The sequence below is a fragment of the Schistocerca nitens genome, chromosome 3 (genome assembly GCF_023898315.1).
Source record: "Schistocerca nitens isolate TAMUIC-IGC-003100 chromosome 3, iqSchNite1.1, whole genome shotgun sequence".
Classification (NCBI taxonomy): Eukaryota; Metazoa; Arthropoda; class Insecta; order Orthoptera; family Acrididae; genus Schistocerca; species Schistocerca nitens.
The window spans coordinates 955,676,899-955,698,233 of NC_064616.1; positions in this window are offsets into that span (position 1 = coordinate 955,676,899).

Here is a 21,335-nt window from a genome sequence, read left to right on the forward strand (position 1 = left end):
AACGTTCTTGGAGTGAGCATAACAAAATTTTGGATTCATTATTACGTATTTTTGCACGAGTTGGCATGACTGTGAACTTGGAAAAATCTGAATTTGGTCGTTCTCAGGTGAAATTTCTCGGTCACATTATTTCTACAGACGGTATTCTTCTTGATCCAGAAAAACTAGACGCTATTCGTAATTATGCTGTTCCTTCCACAAAACGTGATGTTCGTAGTTTCCTTGGTGTCTGTAATTTTCTTAGACGCTTTGTTAGATTGGATGATTTGGCCACACCTCGTTTACACATTTCAGTTATGCACATTTTGGTCCCAGAAAATGTTTTCATAAATTACGAGAAAATTGCTACTTCAGTAATATGGAAAAGCGTGTTCGATCTGTTCTTGCCAAATGCAAATTATGTCAAAAGGCTAAGCCGCCAACAATTTCTCACAGACCACCGTTGTTTCCTATCATTCCAGCGAAATTAAAGAACATGGCTGCAGTCGATTTGTTCGGTCCAGTGGTTCGTTCTACTAATGGTTTTGCGTACATTTTCGTAGCAGTGGAATTGACATCAAAATACGTGTGTTTTACACCTTTACGCAAAGCAACAGCTTGTTCAGTATCTAACGCTTTCATCAAACATTTTCTTAAAGAAGTTGGTCATGTTGATAAGGTTATATCAGATAATGGATCACAGTTTCGCTCTAAAATTTGGCTTCGTACTCTACAGCGTCGTAAGATTAAACCAATTTTTATTTCACTTTTTCACCCTCAATCTAATGCTTCAGAGAGATGGATGAAGGAAATCAATAAATTGTGCCGTCTTTATTGTCATCAGAATCACAGAACTTGGGATCAGTATCTTCATATTTTTCAAAACATTCTGAATGAACTTCCTAATGACTCAACTTCTTTACCGCCTATACTGATATTAAAAAAACAAAGCACCGACAAATCGCATTTCTGAAATCGTTCCTTTTCCGCCTTCACGGAAACTGCGGCATTCTGAAGTTGTCAACCTGGCTCTGCAAAATATTGCATCTGCGGCTGCTAGAAGAGAGAAATCAGCGAAACGTCCTGGTCGTTTAAAAATTTTGTCAGTTGGTCAAAAGGTGTTAATTAAGTCTCATCGTTTGTCTCACAAAGGAAAAGGCTTATGTCGCAAACTTTTTCTGCTTTATAACGGTCCATACAGAATTCGCAAAATTATCCATGATAACACTGTTGAAGTAGAAACTCTTAAATCTCGACGCTCTAAGGGAATACATCATATATCGAACGTAAAAATTTTTGTGGAATGACATACTTTAGAGAAACTAACAGCTACATGTAAACATGCAGAGAATACAAGGATACCGCGCCGTGTTCTGGCGGCGGCGCGTACTCACAGCAACAGTGAAGTCTGCGCGCCGCACAAGGCAGTCGTTGACCGCAAACAATCACTTTCTACGTCACGCGCCTACAGCTGATCGAGCGCTCAGTGTGAATGCACTGACAGCCGTAAACAAATACACAGTCTAATTTCTCCGACTAAATTCTGTATAAAGCTATGGTGACTTTATAAATTATGTTATTAACGTTCAGTATTTTTCAGGATACGATTGTGTAAAATATTTAAGACCTTCAGGTAAATTCTGTGCATGTCCGACGTTAAGAGGACTTGCTATGGAGAAAATTTCAGGAAGAATGTAATTTAAAAAAAAAGAAGTAAAAAACCAAAAAGGTAACGATTAATTGAATTTATTTTTCAGGTTACATATTTCCACTTAGGTACGTACTTTAGACGTAATTTGCTGCTTGCGATTACGTGACTCATACTTTGTGCTAAATTTCATGTTCTATGAATTTACTTGTGAAGCGACATGCTTGTGTACATTTGCTGATTTTGACAATTATTGATTAATGAACAGGCTTGTTATTTGTATATATTATGCATCGCTTGGCTGCACTGGTCTTTCACTGATGTCATATTTCTTTTTTTTATTATGTGCCTGCTGTGCTTATTTATTTAAATTGTAATTGTCAACTGATTAATTGTGCTGACTGTGGTTATGTATGTAAGTTTTACTTTGTGATTTATCTGCTTGCGCCTTCATGTTTACTTATTAAGATTACGTATGAACATTTATTTGCTTATGCTGAATGATGCTAATGACTTGTTTATTATGTAAGATTCATATTTGCTGCTTTGCGTATGGATTGCATATTAACACATTTCCTTTTGTTGTTATAAGTACTCTTTAATTTGGTATATAGAATTGCTGATATACTGTGTACGAACATAGAGCTTAGGTCACACTATGGTATTAATTATACACTCCTGGAAATGGAAAAAAGAACACATTGACACCGGTGTGTCAGACCCACCATACTTGCTCCGGATACTGCGAGAGGGCTGTACAAGCAATGATCACACGAACGGCACAGCTGACACACCACGAACCGCGGTGTTGGCCGTCGAATGGCGCTAGCTGCGCAGCATTTGTGCACCGCCACCATCAGTGTCAGCCAGTTTGCCGTGGCATACGGAGCTCCATCGCAGTCTTTAACACTGGTAGCATGCCGCGACAGCGTGGACGTGAACCGTATGTGCAGTTCACGGACTCTGAGCGAGGGCGTATAGTGGGCATGCGGGAGGCCGGGTGGGCGTACCGCCGAATTGCTCAACACGTGGGGCGTGAGGTCTCCACAGTACATCGATGTTGTCGCCAGTGGTCGGCGGAAGGTGCACGTGCCCGTCGACCTGGGACCGGACCGCAGCGACGCACGGATGCACGCCAAGACCGTAGGATCCTACGCAGTGCCGTAGGGGACCGCACCGCCACTTCCCAGCAAATTAGGGACACTGTTGCTCCTGGGGTATCGGCGAGGACCATTCGCAACCGTCTCCATGAAGCTGGGCTACGGTCCCGCACACCGTTAGGCCGTCTTCCGCTCACGCCCCAACATCATGCAGCCCGCCTCCAGTGGTGTCGCGACAGGCGTGAATGGAGGGACGAATGGAGACGTGTCGTCTTCAGCGCGATGAGAGTCGCTTCTGCCTTGGTGCCAATGATGGTCGTATGCGTGTTTGGCGCCGTGCAGGTGAGCGCCACAATCAGGACTGCATACGACCGAGGCACACAGGGCCAACACCCGGCATCATGGTGTGGGGAGCGATCTCCTACACTGGCCGTACACCACTGGTGATCGTCGAGGGGACACTGAATAGTGCACGGTACATCCAAACCGTCATCGAACCCATCGTTCTACCATTCCTAGACCGGCAAGGGAACTTGCTGTTCCAACAGGACAATTCACGTCCGCATGTATCCCGTGCCACCCAACGTGCTCTAGAAGGTGTAAGTCAACTACCCTGGCCAGCAAGATCTCCGGATCTGTCCCCCATTGAGCATGTTTGGGACTGGATGAAGCGTCGTCTCACGCGGTCTGCACGTCCAGCACGGACGGTGGTCCAACTGAGGCGCCAGGTGGAAATGGCATGGCAAGCCGTTCCACAGGACTACATCCAGCATCTCTACGATCGTCTCCATGGGAGAATATCAGCCTGCATTGCTGCGAAAGGTGGATATACACTGTACTAGTGCCGACATTGTGCATGGTCTGTTGCCTGTGTCTATGTGCCTGTGGTTCTGTCAGTGTGATCATGTGATGTATCTGACCCCAGGAATGTGTCAATAAAGTTTCGCCTTCCTGGGACAATGAATTCACGGTGTTCTTATTTCAATTTCCAGGAGTGTAGATTGTTCGCTTGGCAGAGCCTCGTTGTAGGGATTGTGCTGCATCCACTTGTTGACATTCTGTTCTCTACTGGTATATTGTCGCGCTATTGCATGTTTTGCTTACGCTCAGTGCCTTATATTTTTAAGATAAGAAAATGAACTGCTATAATTCGACGAACGACATTAGTACAAGAAACTTCATAGAAGTCACATGAGCTGGAGGTTTTATGGAAGCTGTATAAATTTATGCTATTAGGAAGGAAGCTAAGGACATGATATACCAACACTAGGTTTAGACCATTGACAGTTATTACACTGCATTCTTCGTGAGCAATTGAAATAGGAAGTGATACTTGACACAAGAATTACTCCACATGTTTGCTTCTGTTTGCCATAATTCTTGAAGTGGTGTACACACTGAAATATCACGATTATTCACACTTCGTAATCGTACTTAATTACTGAGAGTTGTTCGAACTAAAGGCTGTTAGAAGTCATGTATGCATTTCTTTTATTTAATGATGGACAAAGTAAGCAAAATATATTTTATGAGGCATAATGAGTAGAAAATTTGGGTCAGATGGATTACACAGAGGTGTGTGTGGACACTGTGTCTTCGGATTGTATGGGATGCTGAATTGAAGTTTGCACTAGGATTTTTTCTGTACTTGTTCGAGGAGACTGACTAGAGGAAAGAGTTGTTATGAAAGTGAAATGATATTGGCGATAAGGTTTATATGTGTCGACGTACTGAAGAGGTATTATAGAGGTATTGAGATTATGTGAAGTTGATGATTATTGGAGTTTTCGTGGACAAGAGGTATTATTGATGATAAGGTTTATATGTATCGACGTATGAGGTATTATTATAGTATTGAGATTATGTGATGCTGATGATTATTGGAGTTTGGTGGATAAGAGGTAAAGTAAGTGAGGAGCATATATTTTTTTGTTGGTCCATATGGAACAAGGAGGATGAAGATGGCAGACTAGATCACTCAAGTAGAAGGAAGATTGTCTACACACACACTTTGTTAAATCACTAAGCAGTATATACTTTTTTTTGGAGAGAGGAAGCATTTGCATATTTTGGCACACTGACAGTTGTTCAGCAACCGTACATTTGATTTGGCTCGGTAAACATTGGTCTTGACATGATGACTATGACGTTGACTAACTATTATTGACTGTTATACATTGCTGCCACTACTACTTGATACACATTATGAACATAAAATTTTGACAGAATTGCATTTACACAGTTAACACTATTCAATTACACAGTAGCACTAATGTGGATGAAAGATGAGTGAGTGTGTTTTGAGTGTTTTCCTTTTTTAATCCCAGAGAAGTGATCCCAACCTATCTCCTAAATATTATTTTACTTGTTTGTTGTGGCTTGCACTGACACCCATAAATATTATAAGTTTACTGGTATTTGTGTATTGTAATAGTTAATAGGACAATTATCTGATATCATTTGTGTGTTTGTTATGATTTGTATGTTTAGTGTAAAAGCATTGTATGTGTATTCAAACTATTGTTCATGCCTGAACTGTCTGATTAGTGATGGTGCTGCACTTTTCAACATGATGTGTGACATTTAGTCATGTTTAATTTCTGCTGATGAACAGTGTGATTAGTGAAAGTGAATATTATGGACTGCGGTCTGCACCTGTTCAACATTGCTGGTGCCACTGATGGAACTGCTTATACTGAAATGGTGTTACTTGCTGGTGTCTGCACCTATTCAACATTACTGGGTGCCACTGATGGACTGCTTCTACGGAAAAGATGTCACCTGTTGATATCTGCACCTGTTCAACATTGCTGGTGCCACTGATGGAACTGCTTATACTGAAACGGTGTTACTTGTTGATGTCTGCACCTGCTCAACATTGCTGGGTGCCACTGATGGACTGCTTCTACCGAAATGATGTCACTTGTTGGTGTCTGCACCTATTCAACATTACTGGGTGCCACTGATGGACTGTTTCTACTGAAAAAATGTCACTTGTTGGTTTTTGCACCTGTTGACCATTGCTGGGTGCTACTGCTGGAACTGTCAACTGCTTATTCTTGAGCTATGGGAAGCGTTTATGTGAATATTTGTATAAACTGATTTTTTGTGTATTACTGTTTGTGAAAAGTTATGAGACTCTTACCTGCACATATTCGTCATTGCTGACGCTATTGATTGAACTGTTTAACCACATAATACTTGGGTAAACTATTATGTAAAGTCACATGTATGAAAGAATTTGTATTGCTTACTGTATTTTATATATTGGGTTATTGAAAGGTCAGTGCAAAGCCAAAATTTTATCTAGTTATATGATATTTACGCATTAATATTATCTTTTATTTTTGTCTGTATTTTTTTTGACGAATTTGGTGGTATTTTCACCACCAATGCTGGCAAAAATACCATCAAATTCTAGCCCGTGGAGGAAGGGCATATGAAAGGTGGCTACACTGAGCCACAGCGCCAGAGATCCCGCTAGAGAGTATTGTTCCGCCGCCTCCACTGGCAGTGATTATTGAGAACTCGTAGTGGGCAGTGCTTTGGGAGAACTCGTGGTAGTCAGTGCTGAGATGTCGTAGTGAGTAGTGTTTGTTGAGATGAGCTAGTAGGCAGTGCTTGCTGAGATGTGATACTGAAAAGTTCTTGTTGAGATGTGATAGTAGCGAGTCGGTGTGGAGAGATTGTAATGTCTAGAGTGCCTTTCATCAATATAAATTAAGGTAACAAGCTACTTTTCTTTTCTTTCTCATTATTTCAATGTCCTGAATAATGCGTCATTACAGGTTCAGTCAACAAAGCATCTGGCTTGTGTTCTTGTATTAGAGTGTAATTCTGGTTTTCTTGAGTAATTATGGTATTTCTATTTTCTTTAATTAATTCAGTATAAATGATATTTAAAATTTCTTGTGTTGTTGAAGAAGAACCGTGCCAGATGCGTACGTTGAGTCATACTTCCACACACAGAACAGTTACACTTGTGCTTTGGTTTCGTAGGTTTTATAGTTGCTGGGGACTTAATTAATTAATTGTGTTAATGAAAATTTCCATTTCATTCCTTGTTGTTGTTCTATGCAGTCAGATTGCGTAATAATACTAGTCAGGGCCAACCGTTACGAGACTTCGTAACCGAACAGACAGCTACTGAAGCAAAAAATTAAAATTATTTCATTTTTTTTATATAGAAATTTAGCCCCCATGCAAGATGTTGAGTTTCGTTGGGGTGAAGAGCAGCAGTGTGCCTTTCAGGCCTTGAAGACTGCCAATGCTAATCCGCTGGTGTTAGCTTTACCGGATCTTAACCGGCAGTTTATTGTTAAGACCTATGCCTCTCGAGGTGGGTTGGCTGCTGTGCTTCTCCCAGACGAGAAAGGCGAGCTACGTCCGCTGGCATTTGCGTCACGACGTCAATCTCACGCGGAACGTAACTATTCGATATATGAATGTGAGCCCCACGCGGTATTCGCCTTTTATTTAGAACATACCATCTTTATTTTGGAGACGGATAATCAGGCGCTCAGTTGGGTCCTAGCCCGCCCCCGCAAAACGGGACGCATTGCCCGTTGGGCAGTACGAATTTCATCCTTTCGTTTTCAGGTCAGACACATCAGAGAATCTGATAATTGCGTGGCCGATGCGCTGAGCCGGAGCAGGAGGTGCAAGTAGGTGATATCTTGACTGACGTCCCCGAGTTGTTTTGCCATCTCTCTAAGAAACAGGTTGAAGATCAATATTGGGGACCAATTTATCAACGTGTTAAAGGAGGTCAAATGGTTCCCGATTATGAGCTATGTCGTGGGGTTTTGTGTAAAAGGCAGAGTGATGCTCGTAGTTGTTTGTGTATCCCTAAGGCTCTAATAGATATGATAATGAAATATTTCCGTGATTCGGCCGTTAGTGGGCATTTCGGCTTTAATAAAACCTTGAATCGGGTACGGGAAAAGATGTTTTGGCCCGGAATGTTCTAACATTCTGCGTGGTTTCTGTTTGTTCTATATCGTGTCTCCCTACCACTTTCGCGCAACGACGCTCTGAGCGTGTTTTGAAGGGAATTGACTAGTTTGAACCTGGGACCTGTTGCTGGTAAGGAGACGCCAGACCACACATGACATTTAGAGTTCAGAAGAGTTCAGTGAGACTAGCGATGATATAACCAAATACTTAACGATTTCAGCGTCAGCTCCACTGCACCCCCTGTAAAAGAATCTTAATACTAACTAAATTTAGTGGAAGGGATTCAAGGCTTTCCTATTTTTAGTTAGCTGGTAAAATAACGTCGAAAAAGCAGTCAAGTTTACCATTGGAAATTTTATTCTACTCACAAAACATTGTTTATAAATTGCACTATCGATAAAAGGAAATGTTTTAATACAGGATGATAAAAACCAACTGCGTTCAACAAAAATGTGAACGAATATTCCCTGAGTGGGTTTCCAAGTTCTACAATGGATCGAAGGATGACCTATGCCGTATCACATCTATAATCTAGGTTTAAATTAAGTTTCACAAGAGAGAAAACTATCAAAATGGTCTACAGTGACCCTCAATTATCTTTAATTACTTATCTAACTTGTCGTAAACTACAGTGGCTGATGTGGCTTCTGAATAACTATATAACAGAAAAATCATCGCATTTCAGATTTTTACTTCGAGTGCCAAATGTGAACACCATGAGCTTTGATTGACGATCGACACTAGTATTACGCAAAAAGGGGGTGTAACAGATGAGACTTCTGCAGTTCTCAGTGAAGCTTTATGCGCTGTTATGCGGCATCGCGTGCGTTCATTACCTTGTCGGCGTACGTCAGGGGGCGGCGGGCAGCACAGCTCCGCTCACATCGCCGTCTCGGAAGCAACTCTCTCCTAACTTCTCCTTACTACAATTTACCGAAGTTGGTTTCAAAAAACTATCTGGCTGTGTTTTCATCTGACCAATCAGTGTCTCAATGTTAACCTTAAGCTCCGGCTACAAAAATTCTGTCTATCTAATGAGAAACGTTATACTTTTCGTGGTGGGGCAATGTTTTTAAGGTTTGCAACGTAACAGACACGCGAAAAAGTCTCACGTTAAAACTTGCAGCTGGTGTGGTCCTTTTAGTGTTATTGTAAGATCTATACTGTTCTTCTGGAGGGCTCTATCTTTTAACATGGGCTGGGGGGTGGTCCTGACGTAACAGAGACAAAAAAGTCTCACGCTAAAACTTGCGACTGGGGTGGTCCTAGTGGTTAGCTGGTGACGTGGGTGTCCGTCCCTTATCGTAGAGCCATCTAGCTTAACACGGTTCTGCTCTCGGCTTCTGTTCTCGTTTCTTCCCTTGGAACTGCGTTTGTCTCACGGTGGGAAGGTATGACATGCATTTAGACATTCTTGTGTTAGTCTGTGGTATTCCATTTGCTCACTCGTTACTCGTATTACTTTGGTTAATTTAATGTCAGGATTTATTCGGAGCTATGTGACATACTACTGGATTTGCTTATCATGTCAGGGTTTTCATGGAAGGTGTTGGATTTGTCCGACACCTTACAATGTATGCTGATGTCAAACATTATGTGGCATCGTGTGAGGCTTGTAAGTGGGGAAAGCCGGATGTCGGGGGGCGTGTGGGTTTGTTGCAGTCAGATAGATGTTTCGCGTCTCTTGAGCGATTGTTCATTGATTATTTGGGACCACTTCCCCGTACCAAGCGAGGTCATAGATATATGTTGGTAGTTGTTGATGCTTTTTCTCGATTCACCTGGCTTCTGACCACCATGGGAGTCAGGGCTGATAACACGATTAAACAGTTGACCTCGGTTTTTTCTTGGTTTCGTCCACCCCACTCACTTGTTACTGACAATGCTCCGGCTTTCCTTTCCACAGCTTTTAAGGGATTCCTCTTTTCTCAAGGGATTCGCCATGTCACTAATACTCTGTATTACCCCAAGGCATCCTTTGCTGAACGTGTTAATTGGAATCTTAAGGCGGCCCTCTGTATTTTTCATGCACGTTCTCCCAAGGGTTGGGATTTGACCCTGCCCTGGTTAAACCAAGCGTTTAATTCGGCGCGTCATGAAGCGACGGGGAGCACCCCTAATGCTCTTCTGTTTGGGTACGCGGTCAATTCTCCCTTGTCCAACTTGTGGAGTATTAATGATCTTCTTCCCCAGCAAATTGATCCGGCTAGCCTAAGCGTGAATTGGCGACAGTCGCGTCGCAATATCTTACATGCGCATCAGAGGGAAGCCCATTACTGTAATCTGGATAGGCACCCCTTCAGGAGCAAAGTGGGAGATGTGGTTTTTGTTCGTGATTTTGGCTCCTCAGGCGCAAGTGCTGATAACGGGAAGTTGACACCACCTCATCAAGGGCCCTTCCGTATTGTGAGGGTGTTGGGTCCGGTCAACCTCCTCGTTAAACAGCCAGGATCGGGGAAGACTCGTCGTGTCCACATCTCTCAAATTAAGTTTGCTCCTAATGTTGAACCAGAGGGAGGTTGCTGATTTCCCTGTTCCTCTTTCTGGGCCTCTCTCTGTCCGTTTCTCCTTTTCTGCACACATCACATCCTAAGTGTGTTTTGCAGGGGGGGGGGGGAGGTTGTTACGGCGCTCTCTTATATTCAGGTCCGTATCGATCTTAGTCCTGAGTTTCACTCAGCTGGCGCTTTGGCGTTAGGCGGTTGTTTCCGTGTGTGATCGCTGGCCGGGGTTAGCTGGAGGCGTGTGAGGAGGTGTGAGGTGGCTGCCTTGGCGTGAAGACACTTCGGCTCGGCTGGGGTTGTTTGCGTCTGGACGCCGAGTGGGGCCCGATGGGAAGACTGGCCCGTGATTTTACAGTTAATAGTGTGGACGAGGGCGTCGTGTGCCATTTGACTTGATTCGTAAGGGGACCAAAATATCGCCTGTCGTAGTTTGTCGAGGCTGAGATTGAAATACCTTCTATGTGCGGCGGGATGTCATTTCGTCCTCCTGTCACTCTGTCGATGGGATTGCTATCCTCGTTTACCGTCTCATGGATGTATATCGATGGGCTACGCTGCTCTCCGTACTCTACTAGTCGCTGGTGATGGAAGTGCGTCGTTCAGCGCCACGTCTGTCTGGGTGCTTTATGTTTGATCTTCAAGTGCATATTCTTCGAGTGGCACTCTTTAGAGTTTGCCTTGCGCAGTTATATTGATGTTTATTTTGTCTTGTGATGCTTCCGCTTTCCGTCAACAAAGGTTAAGCTTGATTCGGCACTCCGTACGATGCTTGGCACCTCAGCAGGCGGGTCGGAGCCACCTTCGCGACTAAACGGAAGCCTTTGGACTGAGAGGTCTTGTGTTTTGCATATTGTTCATATATTGTTGTTTTGGTATTGGGTTGGCTAAGGTTTCTTATGGATTTCCCGGGATTTGGTCCGATGTCTGGCCCGAACTAGGTCTCGTTATTTTAAAGGTCGGCCCTTGTTTTGGCTTAGTACGATTTTGGTTTACTGCCTGGTGGTTCTGGTAGTACGCCGGGTCGCTGTGGTTGTGTTGCATTTTGTATGGGGCTGTGTGCTCGGAGCCGTGGGGTACCATTTGTGTGAACTGCTTCACTGGGGAGTACTGATCGGGCCATTCTTGGTTTTCTTTGTATGAAATAATTTTATTATTATTTTAATGTAACATTATCACTTAAATGCGGGCCATTCTTGGTTTTTTTGTATGAAATAATTTTATTATTATTTTAAAGTAACATTATCACTTAAATGATTTAATTCTTGTTGTCTTAATTGCAACTTGGGTACTGAAAAATTTAGTAGTGCATTTATGCAAGATTTAATAGTGGCACATGCCCCTTTACCTTTTGTATTCTGTTAATTACCGAAAGACCTTAAGCTCATACTCATATGTGATTTTCTTAAATTATTGCATTTGTATGTCATGGTATTGTTTTTAAATTTGCTGATCACTGGTGTACTGTTCCAAGTATTAAAATGTTTCAGGTAGCTATTACTTGGGTGGAACGCGTGGAACCGCAATGGCGGCCCCGTTGTGTTCTTCTCATAAACATTTCCTTCAAGACACTTTAGTTAATTTTGTGCTAGTATTATTTTAATTTCTTACATTGGTAAAATTGTGCGGCTTCATTATGCACACTGTTTGTCATAATGTCTCATATATCATGATATGCGTGTGTAATGGTGCTATAAATGGATGATTGTTATTTCTCTAGGCGCCCTTCATGCTTCTCTTCTTGTCCCTATTCGTACACTATCCTTGCACTTGTGTTGGTAATACACATCATCAGCTAGTAGAGCATTTGCCCGCGAAAGGCAAGGATCCTAAATTCGAGTCTCGGTCCGGAAAATAGTTTTAATCTTCCAGTAAGTTTCAAACGAATTTGGTGTTCATGGTGAACACGCTCCCTTCCACCTGCTAGCACTAACTATCCTGTTTCCCTGTCTCCTGAGGAGAGATGGGTCCGCTTAGGGCAATAAATGGCGCATCTCTAAACCAGCCAGTCACAACGTACAATTTTTACCGCGAACTAAGTGCCAAATCATTCAAATGGTTCAAATATCTCTAAGCGCTTTCGGACTTAATAATTGAGGGCATCAGTCCCCTAGACCTAGAACTACTTAACCCTAACTAACCTAAGGACATCACACACATCCACGCCCGAGCCAGGATTCGAACCTGTGACCGTAGCAGTAGAGCGATTCCGGACTGAAGCGCCCAGAACCGCTCGGCCACAACGAACGGCTAACTAAATGCCGTTCTAAGTTGTAGCCCGAACTTACAGAGATAACTCGTGGTTAACCAGAGATCGTTCAGAGTTTCGCCAGGGAAATCTCTTCACAGCACAAAAAGTGTGCGAGAGAAGTGAGGCTTTGAAGTTGGTACTGCAATTTGTGAGAATAAGGAAAGGGACTACTTTGGCCTCCACAGAACATTGAGACTGCTGGTCCATGCTTCAGTGAACAACGATCATAGGTGGAAAAGAAAGCCATTATGGCTACACCAAGGAGACTCTTGAACTGCATGCAAAAATTAAAAAAAAATAAAATAAACTTCTTCCCATTGTCTGTCACTAGCCAGTGTCGAATTCAATTATTTTGCCACACAGGCATGCTACTCCAAGTTATAAATTGGTGAATGAATACATATTTTCATGTACAAATAAAATGATTACAGAAATACGATAGGCGTGCATAATGAATGAGAATGGATGCTTGGTTTTCATCACACTGACCTATGAAAGAATATTTTCACAGCGAATCGTATTTTAGAAAAATACGATGTCTTAGAGAATCTTCTTGTATATGTACATGCCTTGCGGCAAAAAATCCGTGCATGGAATCCGCCATGTGGTTCCTTATTTTTCATTGTTGGTCTGGGCCTCGTTCTCCCCTTCGGTTCTTTCTTATTTTTCCCTTATCGTTCTTTCTTTTTTCTTTCATTAATAAACAAATGACAGGATACAATGAGAAAGGTAAGAGAATTTCAAGCAAGAACAAACAAATGTTATTTCCATTGGCCGCGGAATGACGTACGATAATCTCGAAACAACGCAAGTTAATCTGAATCTAAATAAAAGGACAGGATTTTCTACTGACCAACATCATGGCCATCTACAGGTTAAAGCTGTATATTAGAGGCCAAACACGAACGTTTCAAGGAATAACAGAACAACTTCATTAAGGCTAGCATGAAAGTTGTATGGAAGTGTTGTATTTACTGTTTATGTCACTCTTTAGTTACTATGTAATTCAGGCAAATAAGGTGAACACATAGGGGTCTATCTTATTCAGCTTTTATTACAGCACAAAACCAGACAGACAATATACACTACACACATGATACAGTCACGTATAATTCATAAGTGATGAATATGACAAATTACTGTCTGCATGTTAATGTTAATCAGAAACATGGACGATGTCAAGGGAGTAGTACGCAGAAGTTAGTAAATATAGTCACAGAATACGTTTGCATAAAAGAAACAAGACACAAAAGAAAAATCAGAAAAGAATCATTATCTAAACATTAAAAAACAAAAATATGTGCAGAGGACATTAAAATAAATTTATATTTGAACAGATGTCCAGATTCAATATGTCAAAGACACAAATATGTGACAAGAACACACCAAAACAATCAACATTAAAACAAATTCCGTGATTCAATATGATCAGATGCTGAATGGTGTATGCACTACACTGTTGCTGAACTATGAACACACTCAAAGAAAAGATAAGCAGATGAAAAGGAATGAAACACTCGGTACGGCACTGCACTGGTTGCAAGGAATCTCTAACTTCTGAGTCGAAGACTCTGAGGTTACAGGAATATTCAAACTATTGTCTGAGGTGTCGGGACTGAAAAGTTCCGTTTCGCTGACCTGCTCTCATTTGGTGGAAACATCCCAGTCGAAACGTCGCGGTCCAGGTATTACAGTCTGCCCAGTTGTCCGTCAGCAACCTTCATTGTCTGTTACACCATTGGTGACAAACCTCACCGTGTGCCTAAGAAATAGTAGCAGTATCGTGCTCATCATGATAACAGCGATTCGGAATTATCGTCACAGGGTCTCCTGCAGAGCTGGCTAATTAGCACAAGCAGCAAATTCAATCACAGCACACTACTGAGTGGAGTGCTCATGCTTGTTCAAAATCAATTAATGGACTATCAGTAAAAATACTTGACAGTTTTGATAAGGTTTGCAGAAGTTTCAGTGACACTCATTTGAGAGAAGGGCTATGGCTTAACTACACTTCACATTGTCACCTATAAACACAAAAAATTGTAGCAATACCAAAGAGGAGAAATATAATCCATCCTTCAAACAAAAATATTATCAAAATCAATAAAATCATTTAAGTTGTCAACACAAAGCACAGATTCATAATAGGAGAGCATTCCCTTCTATGTTACACAGTTGGTATAAAAAATACAGCTGTATTGTGATTCTCTACCGTTAGTGCACGAGAATTTCATGAAGTCCTCAGAAATTCATTGTACCTCGAATGATCAACGCTGTCATCTACTAAGCATCAAGAATTATTCTGTGAGAAATCAGTATTGTACGGTATAAACACTCCCTCATCAATGGTAGTGGTGGGCGAAAATAATGGAGTTCATCTTTACACACAAGTATCAAAACATTAAAGACTGGAGAGCGTCTGTTTTAGTGCTACACAATCGCAGGAAAGTATAAAGTGACACCTCAATGTCTATAGGTGGTTAGCTACCCCTCTAATACAAAGCTCCTTGAAGACGTAATGACAGAGAGCGTGACGCACTGGCAGCGTTCAGTGTCTGCCCAGTGTTGTTGCTACAGGTAGCCTCTCGTAGGCTGGCAGGCTCTTGGGTGACCCCACAGAATCCTTCCCTTTGATCTCACGCACTGCGTCTGGGCGCACGCAGCGCGGCGGGCGTCGCTACAGTGGTGTGCACAGTGAACAGGTGCTTAGCTGATATATCAGGGACGTGATCTCTTCTCGCAGCAGGCAGAGGACAAGTACGCCTGTACCGCCGCGCTTGCTGGGCATTGCCACAGTTGAGCTACCACGGCCTGCTGTGGGAGGAGAGGAGGCGGCGTGTTACCTGATGGTCTCGTGCTCACCAGGGATGGCAGCCCGAGGCCATTACCGAGCAGCACTCTCATCGTTAACTCCATGTCTGTCATCTTCAGTCTGCAGTGCATTCCTCCGATGACATGCTACATTTTGTCAGAACATCATAGCAGCTTACACTATAATGATAATCTAAAGACGATACACTGACCTTTGAAAAGACTGTAGCAATAATGTAACGAAAAAGAAACAACACTACAAAGATTACAAATAAATTTACCGTATCATAACTCTGTGGGAAGCTTGGTGCTATGCGAATTTACATCGAACTTAACCCAACTCATTTAACAGTTTACAATGGTTCGATGTCAAATGGGAACACTTACCAGAAAACCCAGTCTTTGGGCGCTGAAAATTTACAAAGTGTAGTAGCCCGACAGAATTAACAGGGTAGAAGTGATAGAATATTTGAACACACAGTTCTCATTTACACAAATGCGTTAGAGAGTGTTATCTTTTGAAATGGTGAGTCAACACCTCTGTTAAATTATGGAAACAACATGTAAAAGATGAGAGGTGATGTCATATGGGACAACTAGGTGATAATTACACTAACATAGTAATACAACCTGCAATCATTTAGTTACCATTTTAGTCAGCACGACACTATATCTAATATTCTGCACCTGTTGTCATAGTAATATGGTGCTCCATAATTGAAACAGAAGCAAACTATAGAATATATTAAGGGACTGTACTCCCTGTTTATTTACTGTTCCAGTTACGTCATTATCCCATTTTTGGTCTCATTTTATTTGTTCTCTGCTTAAGGGCCATCTCCTTAGCCTATCCTTGGGACTACTTCTGATATTGGTTGCTGCAAGTCAATGTCGAATCTACTCATTGCCAGCTTTAGTCTCAAGGTTACTGCAGCTTCAGTACAGATACTGCGTTATTCCCCTCATTCTACTTAGGTTAGCGTTCTGAAACATACATAGGTCATACCAGCAAATGCATAACAACATACACTCTCCCTCCATTGACTGATAAAACTTACAAATTAGAACTGAGGGATACTAGCAAACTCATCTGCTCATCTGTTCACAGGCTTACTCACTACCTTTGTCGTTTTGGTAGTTGTTTATTCATACCCCTTTTCCATTCAACAATTCCACACTTCACTGCATTCTCCTCTTTTGAAAAAAAACTGATCAAAAAAATGCTCACAGTGTGTCCATTCCTGTGCCTGGATTATAAATCAACACATGAAATATATTTGCAGTTGCAAATATAGACAATTGAGAACTGTATCATGGAATATTAACATTAACTATATATGCCAGACTGATACTCGAAGAACCCAGATTTCCCACTTCTTGGTAGGAGTCACCTTAGCATTAGGCTACCTCAGCATTACTCACAACCAGGCCCATACGTTATTAAACATGTGCCAACATCCTGTACTCATACAGCCACTATGTACTTTTATGTGCAGGGGAGACAATTTAATGGAATGTAGCTTAAGTGGTGTTGATGAGTAAATGTATTATTTCAATGCCGGTGTTGTTCAGAATTAGGATGCTGTGTTCCTTTGGTCATGCATACATGGATGCCTGCTCGCTATAAATGGGAAATAGAGTTTGCATCACAATCCTCCACAAATTTTCATTGACAGTAGATGAAGAGTGGGACCACTACAGTAATCCGGGAGTGGGCCCCTACTGTTCATCTACTGTGATGAATCTTTTTTCCCACATTATTCAAACATATTTTACTTTAAAAAATAAATTAAACCAAATTTCATGAACAAAACTAAATAAAATATCTGTTACATTATAAATTAAACTCAGTATAACAATAATTTGAAAACCAGAAAAACAGCCAGTTTCAACCAGATATCAAAATGATTGAAAAATCAGGTAATTATAAATTTTTTATTGAATAAAAGTGTAGAAAATTGTCATGCATAAAAAAATTGAAATTGTACACAAAAATTTAGCTAATAAAAATTTATAAATATTTGTGAATAATTCTTGTATATATAAGTGCATCCATTTCTTAAGAGGCTAATTAATTCCAATTATTTCAAATGCTATAAAGAGTTAGAAATAAGTTTTCATGTAATATTACTGGTTGTGAATATTTATGTACTTGATGCTGAGAACAAAATATTGCATGGAGCTTAATAAGGAATATAAATTTATTTGGCAAACAGCTCTAATAAATTATTACTAAATATTATTTTAATTAATTTGAAGGACACATAACACTAAAATATATATGAATAAGATATTATAAACACAATTAGTTCCATGATATAGAATTCACCTTGTAGAAATATGATTTAGAATTTTTAAAATAGAAACATATTATCAAAAATATAACCCAATAAAAATATAAATTTGTGTTTCAACTTTACAAAATCTAATAAATTTTATATTTAACATTTTCAAAAAATTTAATAAACTTTTTATCTCTAAATCATCTCTCACATAAGTAGTACTGAAAAAATTCACAACTCTTTCCTCCATTTTAAGAAAGTAAAGTGATAAGTTATTCATTTTTTAATTTAACAACTTTTCTCTTATAAATGAGAGAGCTACTAAACTAATTTATTAATGTCTAACTTTGTACCTATTGTAAAAGTAAAAAATGTTGACGATCTTTTAAGTTAAAGGAAGCTACAACAATTGATTTTAAAATGAAACACTTTAGGAACTGGAGAAAAATTGTAAGAAAGAATTACCTGATTATAATATGGAAAGCAGTAAAAGACATATTTCTGTTTTATACTAATACATTTTTGGGGGAAAAAATAGATCAACAATGGAGCAGTATTTACTTCCTAACCCATTTAAAACAATTTATGATCAAAAATTTTGGTGTAATATCTACTCCATTAACTATAACCATTTCTTAAATGCATCAAACCTAAAATTAGGAAAGCAGTAACAGGAAATGTAAAATTACAGAATAGATTGAAAATAAGTTTATATTTTATTCTGAGTATACAACACAGATAAAAATTAAAGTTACGGAATTTGGGCATCAAACACAAAATTACTAAGTTACTAGAGAAACAGATGTATCAAAACATTTTAAGAAAGTGAAACAAAATATTTTAGTCCAAATCTCTAATTTTAAAATTTATGTTAATGGATGTACATCAAAGAAAATTATTCGACTATAATCAGGATTTAATAAATATCTTCCATTAAATGATTCATCATATACTGACTTACCAAGAAAAGAGAGAAGGAAAATCAGCTGGTCTTAATGTTCTAAGCAAAAGTGGAAAATATTTTCTATTTTCTGTATTTTTAGCATTAAATCCTGTAAACCGAAAAAATATACAACCTGTAGCAAACAAGTGATTATACATAATAATGTTTAATTTTCGAAAAAAAATTAATTTCATACTAGAACTTTAAATCCAAAACGTGAGACTAAAGTTAATATATGTGTTAATGTGTATTTCTTTGAAGAAAACGTTATGAGTATACATATTAAAAATTACAATATCTGAAAAAGAAAAATATACTTATTTTTTACATTTTAAAGAAGAATAATTTCACCCTGCTGTTTGATAAAAGATTTATCTTTACTGATTTTGCTGTTATACCAAAGCATAAGAAATAAAAATTAGTTTATCATTATGTCGATTAAATTTAGTAATAAAGAAACTTAGAAGATCTCTCAAAAATTGTTTAATTAACAATCCACTAAAAAGGGAACTACCAGAGAATGTTGAATACATAAAATTTAATAATCATACTCAAAATGTTCCTTTTGTTATATATACAGATTTTGGAAACTTGTCCTTAAAATTAATTACAAAATATTAAAATTAACAGCTGGTGTTATTTATAACAGCTGCTTTAGATGAAAATTAAAAGTTGCGTATGAAACTAGGACTCAACAAATACATCAAATTCAAAGAAAATAAAAATTTCATATCCTATATTATAATGTAAAACAGCAAAACATGAACCTATCTGTTGTTGTTATTATATTAGAAGTCCTAATGAACACTTTAGAGATCAAGGTGTATTTGCGGGACCCAACTATCATAAAAAGTCATTGAATGTATGATTAAAGAAGTTAATCAGATTGCAGAAATTTAATGTAAAGACGACTTGTGAGTAACAATCCACACAAAACAATGCAAAGTTTGTTCATTGTGTATAATATGTTGTACAGAAAAATATTAAAAAACTTCATTGTTATGATCAATTAACAAGAAATATATAAATACTTTATGTAACAAATGTAACCCAAAACGAAAATACTGAAATTTAGTACCAACGTATTTATATTTTATCATGGTATGAAACTGATTTCTTTGCAAAGTAACTGGGTTAAGATAAAAATGAAACAGGTTTAGTGCTCAGTTTTGAAAATTGATATATTAGCTTCAATCCATGACATACCTCTTCCATGTTAAGAAGAAACAAATGAAATATGTATAATTATTTTACCTAGAATATCTAATAAATTTAGCAGCTAAAAATGAATCTGTCCTAGTGACTATATACTGTAGATAGAAGAATAAACTACCACCAATAGAAGAAATTATAATATATTAAATGAGTGTGATATCAGTGAAGAAGGTCATAAACATGCTAAACTACTAAGAGAAAAACCAAATCTTAAAAACATGGGGGCATATTATGAGTTACATTTTAAAAACTGATGTTTTATTATTAGTGATGTTGCTGAATAATTATAAAAGCATGTTTAGAAGCTTATGATTTAGACCATTTTTAGTATTTTGCTCCACCTTGTACATCTTTTGATTAAATGTTTAAAATGACTGACCAGTCACTGTATTATTACACTACTGTGATATGATTATAGTGTTAGAAGAATGAATGAGAAGTGGTGTAAAAGCTATGTTAATGGAAACAATGCATATTTAAAAGAATATGATAAAAATATAATTCCAGATATTTAATAATTTAGACAGAGGTAATTTGTATGTTTATGCCATTACACAGTACCTAACTTAAGAATTTTCTGAATGGATTGAACCAAATTTGTATGATTCTAAAAGAAAAGAGAAATTTTAGGCACATATTAAATTGGTTATACTCTTTATGTAAAAGTTTTTAGGATAGGAGGTGAAGTACTGGCAGAAGTAAGGATGTAAGGACAGGTCATTAGTCATACATGAGTAGCACAGTCAGTAGAGAACTTTCCCACTAATGGCAAGGTTTCCCAGTTCGTGTCTTGGTCTAGCACACAATTATAACCCGCCAAACAGTTTCAGATTTAGAAAACCCAAAAAAATTTAATGATGAACAAAGGCTTTACCTCTTCCAACTGAGTGTAAAACTGTGCCAGGAACTTAAAAAATAATATAACTACTTTAGATAATAAATTTAGTTATGTTGTTCAAAACAGAAATCATATACTATATTTAACTCTAGGAATGAAAACAACAAACCTTTTCAAAGTTTTAAAACTTAAATAAATCCTACTGGTTAAAAGACTATATGTATGTAAATACCGAAATGAATGACTAAAGCAGCAAATAATTTTAAAAATGATTTCTACGAGTTAATAAAACATTCATTTTCTGGAAAACAATGGAAAACTAGAAGAAACATTAAATGTGAAATTAATGTTAAGCTTAAAAAAAAGCAATAAATTAGTGAAGAAAGCAAACTGCAAAAAAAGACCAATACGTAACTGAAATCCAGTTGCAATGCTCCTCGAAGTTCTCCATGTACAAATTCGCTACCACCGGTGAGAGTGGGCTACCCCTGTCGTCATCCGAATGGAAACCTACTTGCTTTTTCCGTTACGTGGACGACACGTTCGTCATCTGGCCACATGGTATGGATAAACTCCTTGACTTCCTTACACATCTAAACTCCATACACCCCAACATCAAATTCACTATGGAGACTGAAACGGAGGGTAAACTACCTTTCCTTGACGTCTTGGTCAAGAGAAGGCCTGACGGCACCCTACGCCATGGGGTTTATTGGAAGACAACGCACACTGATCTGTATTTGCACGCAGACAGTTGCCATCACCCTTCACAGAGGAAACAGGTGCTTAAAACTCTAGTACATAGGGCGCG